At 38.7% G+C, this 18342-nt stretch overlaps 1 protein-coding gene across 5 annotated transcripts in view; it reads left to right on the top strand.

Moving 5' to 3' along the window:
- Positions 1–9868: 9868 nt before the first annotated feature.
- Positions 9869–18342, top strand: part of NLGN1 (neuroligin 1) — an 825166-nt gene continuing 816692 nt past the window's right edge. The window contains exon 1 of one of the 5 annotated variants that reach the window (XM_032407188.1): positions 9869–10033. The gene's annotated coding sequence lies outside the window, so the exon portion shown is untranslated. The other 4 variants (XM_032407184.1, XM_032407185.1, XM_032407189.1 and 1 more) reach the window with 4 other exon arrangements.

The following is an 18342-nucleotide window of genomic DNA, read 5'->3' as shown; positions in this document are numbered from 1 at the left end:
AGGCAAACCAAAGAATGAAGAAAAAGTAAGAGAAAAACTTCATGACCTCAGTTAAGCCTTTAAATACAGTCATGGTGAAAGCTCCATACAGCCTAAACTTCTCAGTTACATAACCCAATAAATTATGTTTTTGCTTTTCAGGAATTTGCTTGTTTTGCTTAATTGGGCTTGAGTTGAGTTTCTGTCAGTTGTATTATAAACAGAGTGGATTATGTTGAAAGGTAGTCAGTATTTTTACTATAAAGATGGAAGAACACTGAAGGTCTTGATAAAAGTATTAGGTAATTAAAGTTATATCCACTTTCTATTTATCCATTCTTTGATTAGTCTTCTTAACTCCAGAGGTCTTCCCCTTTTTCTCTACTCAAACCGATTCCTGCAAAAATGTTGCTAGATTCAGCAGTCCTTTCTCAGTTTGCTTTTTTCTTGATTTCATTACAATATATGATGATACTAAGAATTTACTCTCTCAATAGAGTCTAACGCTAAAAAAAAAAAAAAAAAAAAAGGGCTTTGTGCCAGACTTTAGTTTGAATCTGTCTTTACTGTGTTTTAGTTGTATGATCTTGAGCAATTCACTTAAACATGGGCTTCAGTTTCCTCATCTATAAAATGAGGTTAGTAAACCCACATCATAATTTAGTTGTGAGGATTAAGAAAGATAATAAATGAAGACTGACAGAAATAAATTGTTCAATGTGGGGTAGCTATATGGTATGGAAAATAAAATGTGTAATTTCTCATTCTGTCTCAACAGGTAAACACTGATAAAGTATTCTGGGTAAATGCTTTCATATCTTATTTTTACATTCATGTGCAGCATTTTTATTTTTTTCTTTTATTAGGGAATAATATCCCAAATAATTAGTTCTTCCTTTGAAATATTTCAAATGTATCCTTACCTTTCCATTCCAATTGCCACCATGTAAGATTTGACCTGATGACCCAGAAAGATTTCTTAGCCTATATCATTTCCTCTTCTAGTCTATCATGTATCTGCTGTTAGATTAATCTTTCTAAAGCATGAAATTTTTTTAATAAATAAGAAGTTTACATTTTTTTTTCCTACTGCCAACTCTATTAAGTGCAAGTTCCTTTGCTTCATTTGCAAAATCTTCCATATGATTTCACATTAACTTTTCAACTACATACCATTTCTTTATTTTTACTTAGCTCTATTAGGGTATAATTTACATATAAAACATTTCCTCCATTTTAAGAGTAGAGTTTGAAGAATTTGGGCAATTGTATACAGGCTTAGAGCCACAACTACAATCAAGATATAGAACATTCCCACTAGTCTCAGGAGCTCCCTTGTGACCTTTTGTCATTGTTAGCTACCCAACCTTGCCCTAGGCGAACACTGATCTTCATTCTATTACTATAGTTTTGTCTTTTCTAGGATTTCTTATCAGTAAAATCATAAAGCAAGCAGTCTTTTGTGTTGGACTTCTTTCACTTAGCATAATGTTTTTTTATTTTTGTAGTGTGTTTTTTTTTTTTTAAGATTTATTTATTTGAGAGAGCGAGTGAGAGTTCGAGGGTGTGTGTGCTCTGGGGGGAGGGGCAGTGGGAGAGGGAGAGAGAGAGAATCCTCAAGTAGACTCCCCATGGAGCGTGGAGACAGACTCAGGGCTTGATCCCAGGACCTTGAAATTATGACCTGAGCCAAAATCAAGCGTCGGCCACTCCATCAATTGAGCCACCCAGGTGCCCAGGTAGTGTGTTTTTTAATACTGTAGTCTTTTTTGTTGCTGTGTGGTATCCCAAAATATGGATGTAACACACTTTGTTCATCCATTCACCAGTTAATGAACATTTAGTGTGTTTCCAGTTTGAGGTCATTATGAAAAAATGTTGCTATGAAAATTTGCATACGCATCTTTGTGTAGACCTAAGCATTCATTTGTTGTGGTAAATGCTTAGGAGAAGCATTGCTGGTGCCTGTGGTAAGTATATGTTTATCATTTAACAATCTGAACTGTTTTCCAAAGTGGATGCACAGTTTTGCATATCACTGGCAATACATGAAATTCCAGCTACCATTTATTACTCAAATATTTTTTGGCCCCATTCTGTTGCTCTCCTTTTGAGATTGCTTTATACTATCTGTTTATTTTCTTTCAATTTTCTCTGTTCTTTTCTTTGGATGATGTCTATTGTTCTATCTTTAAGTTCCCTGACTCTTTCTTTAGTCATATTCATCATTTCATTCTTAAGCTCAACCAGTGAATTTTTAAAAAAAATATTTTATTTATTTATTTGACAGAGAGGGAGAGAGAGCACAAGCAGGGGGAGCAGCAGAGGGAGAGGGAGAAGCAGGCTCTCTGCTGAGCAGGGAGCCCTATGTGGGGCTCAGTCCTAGGACCCTGGAATCATGACCTGAGGTGAAGGCAGATGCTTAACTGAATGAGCCAACTAGGCACCCGGAATTCTTTTTCATACATAGTATTTTTCAGTTCTAGAATGTCCTTTTCATTCTTTTTATCACGTATATTTCTCTGTTTAAATTTCCTATTTTTTTAATTTACTGCAAGTATATATTCTTTTACTTCATAAAGGATAGTGATAATGGCTGTTTTAAAATCTTGGTTGGCTCATTCCAACGTTTAAATAACCTAGGGTTTGGTCTCAACTGGTTTTCTTTTTTCTTAAGAGCACAGTCTATTTCCCTGAATTTTTGTATGTCAGATAATTTTGGATTACATCTTGAATGTTATGAATATTAAGTTATGAGAACTCTGAGTTCTATTGTTTTTCTTCCAAAGAGTATTATTTCTTTTATTTTAGCAGGTAACTCTCTGGTTTGGGCAATGACTTCAATACTAATTCAAATAAGTTCTTTAACTGAGCTACTATGAGTCTGTTGCACACGGATGTGGTTTAGGGGTCAACCAAAGATGTGAGCATCTCCTGTGTGTCTATTTTATCTTCCCTGAGATTTTCCTCTTTTTCAGTTTCCCCTGGATTTAGTCTTCAGATTCCCCAGAGCAAAGGATCACTGGTTTTCCCACCACACTGATTCCTCCTGGCCCCGGGCTAATATCTGCAAAAATGAGAACTCTCTTTGCACAACTTCTCTTCTCTGTGTGTGGAGTCCCTCAAAGAATCTGCATGCTTCTGTTTGCTTTAAAGTGCCTTTCTGTAGTTGCTTTTTTGTGTTATGTCCAGAGTTTACGGAAATCTTTGATTTTATAGTTGTTGTCTTCAGGGAGGCTGGTGTTATAGGATCTTATTCAGCCATTTCTAGAAGCCAATCCTTCATATTTAAATAAAAACACCAGTGTTTATCTAGAAGATGAATTTATTCAAGCTGTTAGCTCTTTATCCTTTCCTCCACATATTTAAATCAAATTGATCCTATAAGACTAAGTAGAATTCAATCCTCGATTGAGTTTTTCTTGCTGTAGCTTGGATTGTTTCTCTCCCTCTCTCATTTTTTCCCTCTCCCCTTTATGTTTATTGAAGTTTTACACAGTTCTTGACATCAAACATACTAACTTCTTTTTTAATTAACAATACAGAATACCTAAATTTCAGACATTTACCAGTAATCTCCAGCTCAAACAGTTTTTTCCTGAACTCATATTAAATACAAACTTGAATATTTGAAAGCCATATTTTCATACCTGTTCATTCTTTTAAGTTCAGGAGGATAGTGTGTAATAGTGGTAAGTTAATTGGATTTGGAATCAGAAGACAAAGCTTCAAGTTTAAACTGTTTGGCCTTGGATCTAGTAATTTTACACTGAGTTTTAGGTTTTCCATCTTGAAATAAATATACGAAAAAAAAATCCCTATTTCATAAAGTTGATATAATTGACAGTATCATTAACCTAGTTGCTCCAGCTTAAAAATAATAAAAAAAAAGTTTTAAACTTTCTCTCACATTCCACAGCCAATCAGTTTCTAAGTTTTTCTTGTATGAATGCACTACTCTTAATTTCTCTTTGTTGTTTTTGTTGTTGTTGCTACATAGTTGAGACACCCGCATCTCTTTTGTGTATTATTGCAATAATTTTGTAACTGGCTTCCCTGCCTTTGGTTTTACCTCTGCTTTCCAATCCACTACCCATGCTGCTATAGACAGACTTTTCTAAATGGCAAATGTGATCACACAGCGCTGGTCCTTCCTAAGTCAGATCCAAACTTCGTTGCCTGAAACACAAGTCCCCTCATTATCTGACCCTGCTTACACACAAGCTCATTTCTTGTTACTCCCCTATAAACCTCCCATGCTCCAGCTAAATAGAGATGCTTGCCTTTAATAATATATTTGCAGCCAAGTGAGCTCATGCCTTTATACATGTTGTTCCTCTGCTTGGAATGTCCTTCTCTGGAAAGCCTTTTCGTATTGTACACAAAGTCACCATATTGTTTAAACATGACCCTACCTCAGAGATACTGTACAGGTGGAGAAGGACCATGTCTATAATTCTTTTAATCTTTCAATAATAAGATAGTAGGTACAGAGAGGCACTCAAAGGATGGGTGAGTGAAAATTCATTTACTCAATAATACAAAGCAATCTTGACTTATTTAAGAACTAAATACATAGTTTATTATAAATGTCATTTTAGGTTTTTATAACTGCTCCTATAAATTTCAAATTTTTAGATAATTACAAAAAAAAGAGTTTTAGAACCTTTGAAAAAGAACATTACCTACATACAGAGTTTAAAATGGTTTAAATCTGGGAAATGAACAAATGTAGAATCTAAGTCATACATAATAAAGTACCATTGGCTCTTAAATGAACAGCGTATTTTTGGAAGTATGGTGTAGTATCATTGCTTTATGAACACATTTGGGGCTAATATATGCCCATTCTAAACATTATCTCAAAAAAGTGGGGCCTGTGTCCTATAATTATAGCTTTAATGTATTTTAAGTAAGACATATATTTTTAAGAAATGTCTTTCAAGAACATCTGAGCAAATTCTTAAGTCTTTATGTTCAATTGTTGGCTGACATTAGAGATAGTAATCATGCCTCCAAAATTGCTATTACTGAATCAAATTGACCACATTCATTCATTTATTCTTTTAACTATGTATAGAGCACGATAATGCATCAGGCATGCTTCTAGGTGTTTGGCACAGAGCAGTAAACAAAAGAGACTAAGTCTCCAATTTCATGACATTTACTTTCTGGTGCGGAGAAGCAAATAACAAACAAATAGATATAATTTGGTTATAATAAGTACACTGAAGCAAATATAAGGAGTTAAGGAGACAGAGTGAATGAGGAGGAGAATGCTATCTTCGATAATAGTCAGCGAAGTCATCTTTTGAGAGTGACATCTGAACAGAGATCTACTGGAAAGAGGGAGTCATATAGCCAGCAGGAGGAAGAGAGAGTCCAGGGCAGAGGGAATGGTAAGTGCAAAGGTCCTGGAGTGAGAGATTGTTTGGTACCCTGTAAACAAGATAGGAGAAACAAAAGATCTGGAATAGACTGTGCAATTGCATTATGGGAGGTACACATTACTTATATTTAGAGTAAGGGAAAATAATTTCTGGCTGAGAATATCTTTGAGGTAGTATTTTTGATAGTTTTCAGTAGGTAGGGATGGTGATTTGGAGAGCCCAAGAGAAGAAATCTTGAGAACTGAGCTTAGAGACCAGTGAGTTATATATATCTTTTAGGGGAAATATAAAGATTAGGTAGAGAAGTGATGGGAGAGAAAGCTGAATAAAGATGTATGGAATTGGGAGTATGTTAACTTTGGATTTTGGGGTAAGAAGTTTGTACTTCACATGATAGGAATTACAGATTTGTTAAGGATTTAAAAAAAATGGTTTGACTTGCTAAAGGCTAGATTAAAAAAAAGATGAATTTGGCCATGCTGTACAAACTGCACGGGATGGAGAGGTGGTTTGTGGACAGACTGGAGCTGGACACCAGATGGATTGTGGTCACATAGATACTATATACAACCAGGCTATGCTGGTACTCCTAGAAGTTAGGATCTGTCTTTCCTATATTAATAACATCTATATCTTTTGTCTAGGTTATAACAAAAAACTGCCAGGAAGGTGTGCAGGTGGTATATTTGGCAAGTGCCATAAACTGATAGATTATTCAGCTCTATTTTTTCTTTCAGAGCTGAAATATGAACTTCTACTGCCCTATAAAATCTTTCTGATTTACTTTTAACCCATTTTAAGTAAATACATATGATTTATGAGGAAAGTTGCAGTAAAATTTCATCCAAGCATGATATTTTATTAATACTTTCCCTTCTGAAGATCTTTGGAAGAGAAAAAAAAAAAGTGTTAATCTCCTGCTATGAGTCTTTGGGATTTTCCAAAGAATGAGTAATACTCTTGCTTTTTTTTTTTTTTAAAGATTTTATTTATTTATTTGACAGAGAGATAGAGAGAGAGCACAAGTAGGCAGAGAGGCAGGCAGAGGGAGAGGGAGAAGCAGACTCCCCACTGAGCAGGGAGCCCGACATGGGGCTCGATCCCAGGAGCCTGGGATCATGACCTGAGCCGAAAGCAGCTGCTTAACCGACTGAGCCACCCAGGTGCCCCCCTTTTTTTTAAACTTTAGGAGAACATGCCATTTAATTTTCTTTATATATACAATTGCTGGGGGAAAAGATCTTCCCACTTAATGACTTTCTGGACTGAAAGCAAACTGAGTCTATATATTACTGCACTGAGGTATCTGAAAAGACACTACAATGTATGCCTTCAAACCTAACTTCCTTTTCCAATATTTTCATTTTTATTTCCGGAAAAGGAAGTTTTACCATCATAACAATTAGGTCATAAAAATATACTTATAAAGCTGATTTCATTACTCCTCTAGTGATATTTTACCCCACACCTACTCAATACATTGGCTCTTTTGAGCCAATATTTTCAGAAAATGCTAATATGTTATGTGTTATAGTAAGATCTCCTTCCCAGTCTACAAATAAGCAGACGCATTTGGGCAAATTTCACAAGGTTTTTATTTGTATTTGACCATACAGAGGGTTCCAGTATTCATTCCAAACAGTATCTGACCAGTTTAAGGCAGCAACCTTGAGCTCAGTTAATGTCACAACCTAGAAGATCACATGATTGGCAATGTGAATTGAATTCAATTTCTTATGTTTTATTGATGCCTTCATCCCCTATTCATGTATTTAATGTTTTCTTTTCTATCTCATTATTCACATTTAGTATGATCCCCTATACTAAAATTAGTTAATAGAACACAGATACAGGACCATAAGAAAAAGAGAAGGCAGGGAGGGTCTAGCATTTACTCTGTAATCACTAATGGCTTCCATGCTAAGTGTGCAACCAAATTTCATAATCAGTTTTTAACGCTAAGCCCAAATATCACTACAAATACTGGTTTTCATAATCAGTTTTTAACGCTAAGCCCAAATAACACTACAAATACTCGTGTTTGAATCAGAAGAGGAAAGACATCACATAGATACCAAAAATAGAGTGAACACTGAAAAATTACTTCCTCATGTGCCAAGCGCTTTACATGCATTATTTTGGATAATCCTCACAACATTCCTACAGAGTAGGTACTGTTATTATCTCCATTTTGCAGAGGCAGAATTTGAGGTTTAGGGAGATTAAGTAACACAAACCAGGCAATAAGAAAGTCAGTGAAGATCCAGGATTCAAACTCAGGCAATTTGATTCCAGAGTCCCAGCTCTTAACTGCGTACCAACAAAAAAAGAAAAACATAAAAAACAAAACTTCTTGCTTTCATTGCTTTTGGCATCAAATGGTATAGGATGGATTTATTTCCCTCAGGGGGTTTGATTGGGAAAGTGTGGCTCATTTGCCTGTATTTACAGATTGTGCTCATTTGCCTGTAAATACAGATTACTGTATTTACAAATGCTATTTGTAAGGCAATTCTATTTTATTAAAATTCTTAGGTTTTTTTGTAAGACTAACTCATAAAAATGAGATAATAGTGCCCAGTTGAAAAGTGTAGCTGTGAAAAGAATACTGAAAAACCTATTTAAAATTAATCTCATACTATAAATACCAAATATTAGAAATGAAAAACATTCAGTCATTATTACCTTTAGGGTTCTGATAGTAACCTCAACTGATGCATTTAGAAAGTGATTCCCAGAGCCTTGGGATATAAGAAAGTATACAAAACTTTATATCTGTAAATTATAATAAACAGCTTTATCACGTTATCTTTATTTCTTTTTAAAAAGTTTGATTCTGCAGTTTTTATAATGATGCCCTGTATCAGGCTACCTCAACTGTACAGTCTCATGAAAGTTGAAAGGATTCAATTAGGTACTTTTATTGATGTTGGAATAGATCCTCATTTTTCATTTTTCCTAGAAAATTCTAGTGCATTTTAGAAATTTCAGAGAACTTTCATAGGATTTAGGATTTAGACAAACTTGGATACAGTAGATCTTTCACCAAGAATCAGATGCATGTTTTAGTTGAATGAAATTTCACTTTCCTAGGAGCAATACTGAAATCTACTATTTGTCAACACATCACCTAAAGGTTACTTTAAAAAAAGAAAAAAATGACAAGATGGACTGAATTCTTAAACTGTCAGAAAAATGTGGTACTAAGTGCCTTCTAAGAAAAAATGATATGTCATAGGGAAGATTATTTTTAAAAATCTGATCACATATGCTGGAATCTTAGGTTTCTTATTTAGTGTTATTAATTAATTAATGAGTGATACTTCTGGGCAACCGCATTCTACGTGTGGGTTATTTTAAACTTCCTTTCTTTTACCTAAACTTTACAGATTAAAACATACATGATATGAAGAAATATGAGGCAAGAGTTTATACCATAAGAAAAAAACGACTTTTCTAGACTAAGCGTCACTGATTTCTTCTAGCGATTTCCCACTGGTGGATTTTCTGTTTCTATTATTACACGTTGCAATCGATTACCTTAATGTTTCTGTTGTCAGGGCCCTGCCCCCCAACTCACTTGCATTTAGAAATTCACATGGAGCAGTTGATCGGAGGTGGGTAGGTATAAACAATGTGGTATAGTGAGTCACACCCGTCACAAAAGCCAACACTGATTAGCTATGATGAATTAAAAAAAAAAAATCCCCTATCCAGTGGCAGAAGACGTGGGAACAGCCAGGGGGAAGAGGCCAAAGGCAGTGGCATTTCATCTACACTATTCCCACAAACGGGGGCTACAACAGACGCCACGATTCGGAGCTTACTCTGCCTCTGGCTGGTGGGAGTTTGGTAGCAACATACCTACCAAGGAACAAAAACTGAAGAGCCAGGCTAGAAGGCTCTTGCCTCTAACTCTGCGCTCTCAGTTACCAAGACGAAAACGCCTGCAAGGGGAGCATAATGACGCTGAGAACAGAGAAACTCATCGCGTCCGCGGCCTCGGGGCTCGGCGGCCGGGCTGTTCACTCACACGCTCCTCCGAGTGGTTTGGTGAACGTCACACGTGACGTCCGGAGCCCTTAACCCCTCCTGCTGCCTTCCGCGCTGCGGGCGGAGGAGGCTTGGCCGCGGCGGGAGGAGGAAGGGAGGAGGGCGGAACTTGTAAAGGGAGGGACCACCACCAGCATCACGTTTGCCACAGCCGAACCCGCACCCCCGAAAGCCCACCCCACTGCGATCGCGGCTTGGGCCAGGGGGAGGGAGGGGTCGCACAGGGGAGGGGATGCTGAGCAATAAACCGGGAGAGGAAGGGGTGGCGGGGGAGGGAGTCCTGGCTCTGAGGGGGCAGGACGGGGTCTGAAAGATGGGTCTAGCTTAATTCAGACTCCTGCTCCCGGCAACACCAAGGAGAGAGGGGGGAGAAGGAGAGAGGGTTGTGCTGTGTGTGTGCGCGTGTGTGTGCGTGTGTGCGCGCGTGTCTACAGGTAGCAGCGGCGGCGGCGGCGGCGGCGGCGGCGGGGACCGGAGCAGGGGACGATTTGCAGCCACCTCCCCGCCTGTGATTTTTGGAGGCGATTGCTCACTTAGCTGGCGAATCTCTACCCTCAGGAGATCTTCTCATCCTCTCCATTTCCACGCGTCTTAGGCGTCTTCAGTTGCAAGTGTGTGTTTTGGGTATTTTATTAATTTTTTTTCTTCTCCCTCTAAATCTTCTCGGGAATTCTGCATATTGAAGCAGGTGGCTCCTGATAAGAAATCTTTGGATGTATTTGGCTTGCCAAGTTTTTCTCTTCCCCGTCCCCTCCCTCTTCAGAGGCATCTGTGGTGCTTTTCTTTTTGGATTTATATGCAGAAAACGTATATATGTTTATATACCGACCGCATAATATGTAAATACATATATGCGTGCCCAAGCGCTTGGTTTTCGTCTCTCTTCCCGACAAAGCGGAATGTTTTGGAGCCGATGGATAACGAGAACAGTATTAACATTCTTTTGAGCCTGTTTTTTAAAAAGGGGAGGGAGCGTGAAGGATTGTTTAACATTCGGCCATCGTTTGGCTGCACACTAAGCATCACGAAGTATTTATGGTTGCAGATCAGGTGCAAACGGGGCTTAGAGAGAAAGGTAAGGGAGCTTCCTGCGTCCGCCGGCCTCCGGCGTTTATCTTAATCCCGGAGATTGCCGAAAACTTCCTACTCCCGGCCTCTCCCTCCTTTTCCCCACCTTCCACCAACCCTGCCCTGCTCACTCTCTTCTATACGCTTAACCCCTTTCCAGTTCCGAGGGGTTGGGGTGGGGGGGTGGGGTGGGGTGCTGAAGGTTTAATCGTCTGGTAGAGTTTAAATGCTTCTCTCTCTCTCTTTTTCCCAGCCGAGTAACTGAGTTTCCCAGACCCCCTTTAGCTGTTTTAGGAAACCCATTTTGTCTTTTTGAAAAATAATGCTACCTAGATAGCTGTTTTAAGCATCTCATGGTGACAACCCTTCACCTCTATCCTCTGACGAAAATAAAAGCAATAAAAAATAATGAACTTTAATGAACTGGGTGGTTTCTTTAGCACTGGGGTTCATGGAACCTCCCAAACGCTTATTTTCATTTAAAAACAAACCAGTACCTCAGGAGGAGTCCACGGTGGAGGAAATTCAGCTTCCGTTTTTGCATTAAACCAATTCATTTTACTTGGAGGGTCCTTTACCAGAGTTGAGCGAGATGGAGCTGAGTCTAGTGGAGGAAAAACTACACGACACTAAATTCCTTTTTAGATCCACCCTTTACACCATGACCAGTCCCTGTTTAACTCCCTGTTCAGGGGACGCGTTTTCAGACTCGACCTTTGGGGAGAGGTGGAAACTTGCCCTTATTTTTTCCTTCTCTCCCGTCAGCCCCCTTCCCCCTCCACTCACCATCTCTCGCCCTGGCAGTTTGTAAATTGCCCGTTTCGCCCACCCCTGCTGGTGGGTGTTTTCTGCTCTTCTCCACTCCTGCCCCCTCAGTCCTCTCTTCATTGGCGCTTTCAGAGCAGATGCATCTTCTCTCTTCTTGGGCTCTCTCTCCCGCCTCTGCCCGCCCCCCCTCCCCCCGCCGGCCCCCGCGCTCCCCACCTGCCCCGGCTCTCCTCGCTCCTCCTCCCCGCCTCCCCGCGGCGCCTTGACCCTTCAATCCCGAGTCCCGGCCGGCGGGCGGGGGGCGTCGTGTCAGTGCGCCGACGACCCGGCGGCCGACGCTGCGCGGAGCTGGTGTGAGGAGACACCGCAGGAAAGGCGAGCCGTTGTCGGGGGATGAGAGGCCGGGAGAGCCCGTCCGAGCCGGGGAGAGCGGAGAAAGGGGAGAAAGCGAGTGTGAGGCGCGCACGCTTCCCGAGCTCGGGCGGACGAGTGCAGTCGCCTCCAACGCCTTAGAGCGGCGCCCCAGTCACTGCAGCTTTTCAGCCTAGAGCTGTGCCCAGGGATCACAGAGACCAAGAGCCGGGATATCGGCAGAGAGGTACTAAAGAAATAAGGAAAAGATTACGAAAGAGCGGGGAGGGTTTGCTGGCGAAATACGAAGGCTGAGCAGATGGAGGAACAATGCCGCCTCCAGAAGAAAACCCTCGCCAGAAGCCCTGGCGGAGCGCAGAGGAGTTGCCTTCAGTCTCCTGCTCTTCCCAGGCCTCCGGCTAGTTCAGGGGGTGGTTCCGCCTCCTAGTTTGACAGGGATAGGAAAGTTGCTCTTCCCCGTATTTCCTGAGAAGTGGTTTTCAGACCTGCGTGGTTCAAGTCAAGATGTCACTCCCTAGATCCTCCGCGACGAGCAGCTAAGAGATTATGCATTATTGGGCAATAAACTCCCCCAGGAAGAGAAGGTAGTCCAAACATTTAAAAACCTTCTCCCTGGGCTACTGACCGTCCAGCACAATGCTTTGTGAGTAGAAATGAAAAACCACCTGCAGTGAATTTAAAATTATTTAGGTTGAGATTTTGAGTTGGGAATAATTTATTCCAGAGGAGGTTGTTAGTGTGTTGTAGAGGGAAATTATGTGTCTAACATTCGATTCATTTGTGATTATTCTAAATTATGAGCAGTTGGCCTCCACAGAGGTATTATACTATTTCCTTTTCATTTCCAGGACCATAGCGATACGTGTAGGATTTAGGAAACATGAATTCAGATAGCTAACGCTGTATCTTTTACTCTGCATTTTTATAGGTACTTAATATTCTCATTTTTCATACTGAAACTACAGTAGATTTTCGCTTAAATAAATTCTTATGCAGTATATGAAAATTACAGGGTCATAATGCATTCCTCAAAAATTAATTGTGCTTAATTATAAATAGGATCATAGATATAAAAATATAACTAAGGAAAGGTGTGGGTACATGTGTTTGAGTGTAAAAGCTTTAAAATGTCTCGGCATTTCAATCAGCCATTGCAACCTAGCAGAATACCAGCTTTTTAAATGAGCTCAGAAACAAGGGCCAGGGAAATATTTAAAATATTAAATGTTAAGTACAAAAACATTAAGTTTACTGTGCCCTAGGCAGAGAATGAATTTAAAGCTACCTGAGTGATTGAGTGATTTACAGAGAAAGTGGAAGTTAATCATTACTCAGGCCTTCTGATTACATGGTTTGATTAAAATAAGTAACTGTTTTCTGTAAGCCTGCTATTCTACAGCTAGTCTTTCCAATCCTCTTAACATAAGCAGAAATTGAGGGAGTCAGTCTTTCAGCAGACTATCCTAGAGTTCCTGCAGTGTGGGGTAAAGGAAAGCCTTCTTTAGCTCCCCTTCTTTCCACAGTCTCCCTCTCTTCACCCCCACAGTACTTTCTGTCAATCTTATCTCTATTCCCATCGTGGGGTTTCATTTGTGAGAATTCTCTTTTATGTCTAGGTATAACATTTTCAAATGTAAATGTCTGAATTGTTTGAAATTTCAAATGTAAATGTCTGAATTGTTTGAAATTGACAGTGGAATATATACTCACAGAAGGTAGGCAGAGAGCTCCATTTGCTGCAGGTAGAGTGCTTGAAGGCTTGATGACTCTTTGCAGGGCTGGTGACTTCCCTGACTTTCTAGAGTCTCTTCCAACTCTGAACTTTTCATATTTTTTTCCACTTTAATTATTTCCACATAGTTATCCAGCGGCAGGATCTACATCTTCCTTCAGATTTCCTTAAGTTAGTTAGGATTTTTTTTAACAGGATAATTAAATAGCTGTAACTAGAGAGTACAGATCTAAATCTCAGCTTTCTGAGTTAAAATTTTTTTTTCCATATAAGTTTTAATGTTTTTGACAGCTTTGTGTGGGGTAATATTAATACAGATTTAGTTTGATTGACAAATGCCTCTCTGGGTTTCCATGTGTTGAAACAAATAATTTTGAATATTTTTAGCAAAGCATAGAAATCGTTTATTTCTAGAATCCCTTTTTATATTTTTACACAAAGGAATTATTTTATGAATTACCTAACAAATATTACTTTGTAGTTTTTGTAAGCAAAACACAATTGGAATTAACAGGAAGATTTGAAACCACAACAGTTCAACTGTACACTTTTGTCACATTTTAAAGTATTTTGAAGTGAAGTTTGATGTCTGTTTCCATCTTATTTGATTGTAAATAGGAAGATTCCTCAGTTATATTTTAATTATTTGTAAATGGAATCACCCAAGTATAGTTCACCAAACTTACTTTTTTTCCTAAAATGCAGGTCTGGTCTTGTGGATCTCTTGTTAACAATGACTAATGGTTCCTTATACCTTGGATGGTAGTGTCCCGAATGCAGATGGCTTTCAATTCTTTGTACAATTTACTCCCCTTTACTTTTTTGATTAAAATACCTTCCACCTAGAACTCCTCCCTACTTTTACTCTTTATTCCATTCTCAAGACTCTTACTTGTTATTTTGCCCAATACTACATGCCATTTTATGCTTCTGTACTCCACTTACACCATTATTTCTTCATGGATTGCTTCCACGCATCCCTGCCACACACACATACACACACACACACACCCCCCCCCAACTGTAGGACAGAATATTTTATTTCCTTAGAGTGGTCTTTCCTCCACCATCCTGCTTCATTCCTGTATCCTTACTCTGAGCTTCCACAACACATTATTTATATATCAGGAGTAGCCCACCTATTACACTTCCTGATGCTTGGCTTCCTCAGTGGGTAGTAAATTCCCAGAGGTAAAAATTCATACCTGATTTACGACTTTATTCAGAATGTTTAGCCCTGTGTCTGAACATAAAGTAGACTATAAATGAATGTTAATGTAGGAATACAGTTGGCTATGAGGCAGCAGAAAACCTGGCTAACAGTGGTTTAAGCAAACAAGGGTTTATTTATCTCATATACTAAAAACTCAGGAAAAGAATTAGACTTCTTTCTTCATCTTGGTACTTTTCTTCTCATGGGCATAAGATCGCTGCTGTGCTTCTGGCATCATGTCTGCTTTTTAGGCCCAAAGAAAGATAACAAGAGTACTCTAGGTCAGGATTTCTCAAGTGACTATCATCATTTGGTCCAGAAAAGTCTTTGTCTTCACGGGGGTGGTGGTGGGGATTTAATCTTGTTCATTTTAGGATGTTTAGTAGTGTCTCTGGCTTCACTAGATGCCAGTAGCATGCCCTACCCATCCAGTTATGACAACCAAGAGTATTTCAGACATTGCCAAATGCCCTCAGAGGTAAAATCTTCCTGGACTGGCAACGACTGTCCAAAGTCAGAGCAAGACAATTCCTTGTTTCCTACTTCCTCTTTTTCTTTGCATTGCAGTGGTGGTGAGGATCTATTTGGTTTTGCTTAATAAATGGTAGAAGACTCTCTGTGTGATTGTTTAAAAAAAAAAAGAAAGAAAGCAAAAAAGAAAAAGGAGAGGAAAAGGCCAAACAAGCCCTCTCCTTGAGCATTGTTTCTTTTTTTGTGATGTGGACATTCTCCCTGTAGACTTCTATTGTCATATCGCTGTCAGAACTGTGTTAGATGGCTACTTCTAGGTACATGAGAGGTTGGAAAATACATGAGTGGTGTGGCATACCACTACCTTGGAGAAAATCAGAATCTGAAAAAAGAAGGGGAAATGGATTTGCAGTTGGAAAAGAGAAGTGTTTACCACTGTTGCAGAATAAATGAATATGTAAAATTCACGTAAATATTTTAGAAAGGAGAAAAAGCGAAAAAAAAAAAGGAAAGCAAACAGTCATAAAAGAGGGTAGATATAATTTTTGACATTTTAAATATTAACACAATGACTTGGGATAATACTGTGCTTTTTCCCTCAAGGTGATATTTTAGTTGGAAAATAACTGGGCAGAATGGAGGCATCTTGCTCTTCCTAACATTTGTGTGTGTGTGTGTGTGTGTGTGTGTGTGTGTGTGAGACGGCACCCCATCTCCTTCAGTCTACTGAAGAAAGCAATAAAGTGTGCTATTCATATTTATAAATTAGGTAGTGGTCAATGGTGAGAAGTGTTGTCAAAGAAGACAAAAATGCAGATCTAGTGTTTTAATACTCCTTTCTAATGCTTGTATTTATAAAGCACATGCTAGTGATGGCGTTAGGTAAAATAATGATTTCTTATACAGATGTGCTAGCATGGGCCATAGTAACTTTAAATTAGATTGTTCAAGGGACACCTGGGTGGCTCAGTTGGTTAAGCATCTGACTCCTGATTTTGGCTCAGGTTGTGATCTCAGGGTTGTGGGATCCAGCTCTGCCTTAGGCTTCATGCTCAGCAGGGAGTCTGCTTGGGATTCTGTCCCTCTTCCTCTGCCCTTCCCCCTGCTTGCACCTGTGTGTGCACTCTTTCTAAAATAAATAAATAAATCTTTAAAAAATTAGATTACTCAATTATTTACCTCAGTGTGATAAAGAAGTACTGCTGGATATCATTGTAAAGAAGAATACTACCTTACAAAGATATATCAACCTTGCTGTGATGGCCAGTAATCTTGCCTGGTTAATTACAATATTTTTTTCCTGCTTCTTACTTTTGTCATTCATTCTCTATGAGTCTATCGAATGCCAACTTTTGCTCAGACTTGTGTAGAATATAGAAATACAAAATATGGTGTCTATTAAACTTTTGCCTTCAAGTAACAGAATACCCAATTAAAGGCCTTAAAAGTAGTGACTTATTATGTCATAAAACAAAGATTTTGGAGGTATGTTAGTCCAGGGTTAGCTAACTCAGCACTTCAAAGATGTCAGGGCTCTAGGACAACCTTGCTATTATTCTCTTGGCTCTCTATCTTGGAAAGAAGATAAACAATATGGTTACTACAGAGCCAAATAGTCCCACTCAAAGCAAAGAGTGCCAATCTTCTTCTTATGGAAATGAGAAGTAAAATTTTTCTAGAAGGTTTCAGTAGACTTCCCTTTATGCCTGATTGACTAAAACTATGACACATCCCACTCTTAAACGAATCACTGGCAAAGAGATAATGCATTGCATGATTTTGACCAATCATGGTCCTTCCCCTAGGGCTGAAGAAGAGGTCTCCTTTCCCTGTGGATATGGCAAAGTCATACTTAAAATCAGAGCTTTTGTTAATTGTGAGGAAGGAGGCAATAGCTGTAACCCAGGGTACCTAAAAGGGTGTTCCATATACATCATGCTCTGTCTTCCTTAAATTTCTTATAATATGGAAGGCCTATATTAGAAAAAACACATACACATTAAATAGTCTTTGAATCCATGGACATAAACTGAATATATGTCAGGCTGCATGTTTCTTATATAGAATGATTCCTTTCATGAAGTTCCAGAGATTTAAAAGAAAAATACTACCTGGAAAGTCAGAAAATGTAGGAATGGGCCCTGGGTAGAGGAATTACAAACACTAAATTATGCTACATTACACGTCTAAATCCCAAACCCTACCTTTTCAACTTATACCTATATTATATAAAATAACCATAGTTAAACAGAAGCATTTCCTCTTTACTGAATAGATTAGTTGTGTTTGTCACATGATCTTACAATCATAATTCAAGAATAATGTGAGAAATGACTGAACCAATTACTTTCATGAAGGACTTGATATTAGTTATGCCCAAATTAAAATGACCTCGCTGCTTTTGATAACTGTTTACTTGGAGGGCCTAGGGGAGGGTTTTCAGTTAACATGCAGTGAGTGTCTCTCTCATTGAACATTATGAGTCTTTTTTTTTTTAAACAAGGAAAGCTTTATTTTCGTTCTTTTGTCTGACTTCATGGAAGCACAGAGCCAATTTTGTGTTCAATTGAAAAGGGGTTCTTAACCATCTCCTTTTACCCTGCCCCATTATTTGAATCTATGTTTTTAACTTAAACTTTGCTCTAAGATTTTATTGTATTTGGGCTTTTTATCATAAATAATTTGTGCTTCAAATTAGTTTTGGAAAGAGGAAGAATATATATGTATATATGTACGTACAAACAAATGCTGTCATACATCACTCAATAAATGTCTTGTTCCTGAATGAATATATGTTCAGAAATTAGGCAATATTGTGTGCAATAAACTGCTGAATTATGCCCCCACTAGCACGTGCAATAGGATTTTAGGGAAAGGAGAGATCAGCAGTGTTTGAATCATTTTGATAGAGATAAACATTGTAGTTCGCAGATTGATGGTAAACTAAGGACGGGAAGGTGGAGAAAGTATAAATAAGCTCAACTCATTGCACATGTTTTGCTGTGATCAGATAGAAATTGCTTTTCAACTTTTTTTTTCCTCTGTAACCTAAGAATTTTTTAACCTCCTTCTTACCCAATAACTTTCTTCCCAATATAAACGGGCAAATAAGCTTTTACACCAAAGCCACCATGTATAAGAACCATGAGCTAGAAAAGAATGGATTTGATCTTTGTTTCAAACCAAACATTGTGATGGACATTGGCTATCTTCTTGGTTAACCATCAGCATTTTAGAATGCATTTTCAGCTTCTCATCTTTCTGTTGCCAGTGCTCTGTTTCTGGGCTCCATGCCT

This window comes from Phoca vitulina, unplaced genomic scaffold (assembly GCF_004348235.1).
Source record: "Phoca vitulina isolate PV1807 unplaced genomic scaffold, GSC_HSeal_1.0 scaffold8, whole genome shotgun sequence".
Taxonomy (NCBI): domain Eukaryota; kingdom Metazoa; phylum Chordata; class Mammalia; order Carnivora; family Phocidae; genus Phoca; species Phoca vitulina.
Note: the sequence above shows the minus strand (reverse complement) of the source record. Positions and strands in the feature narration are given on the sequence as shown.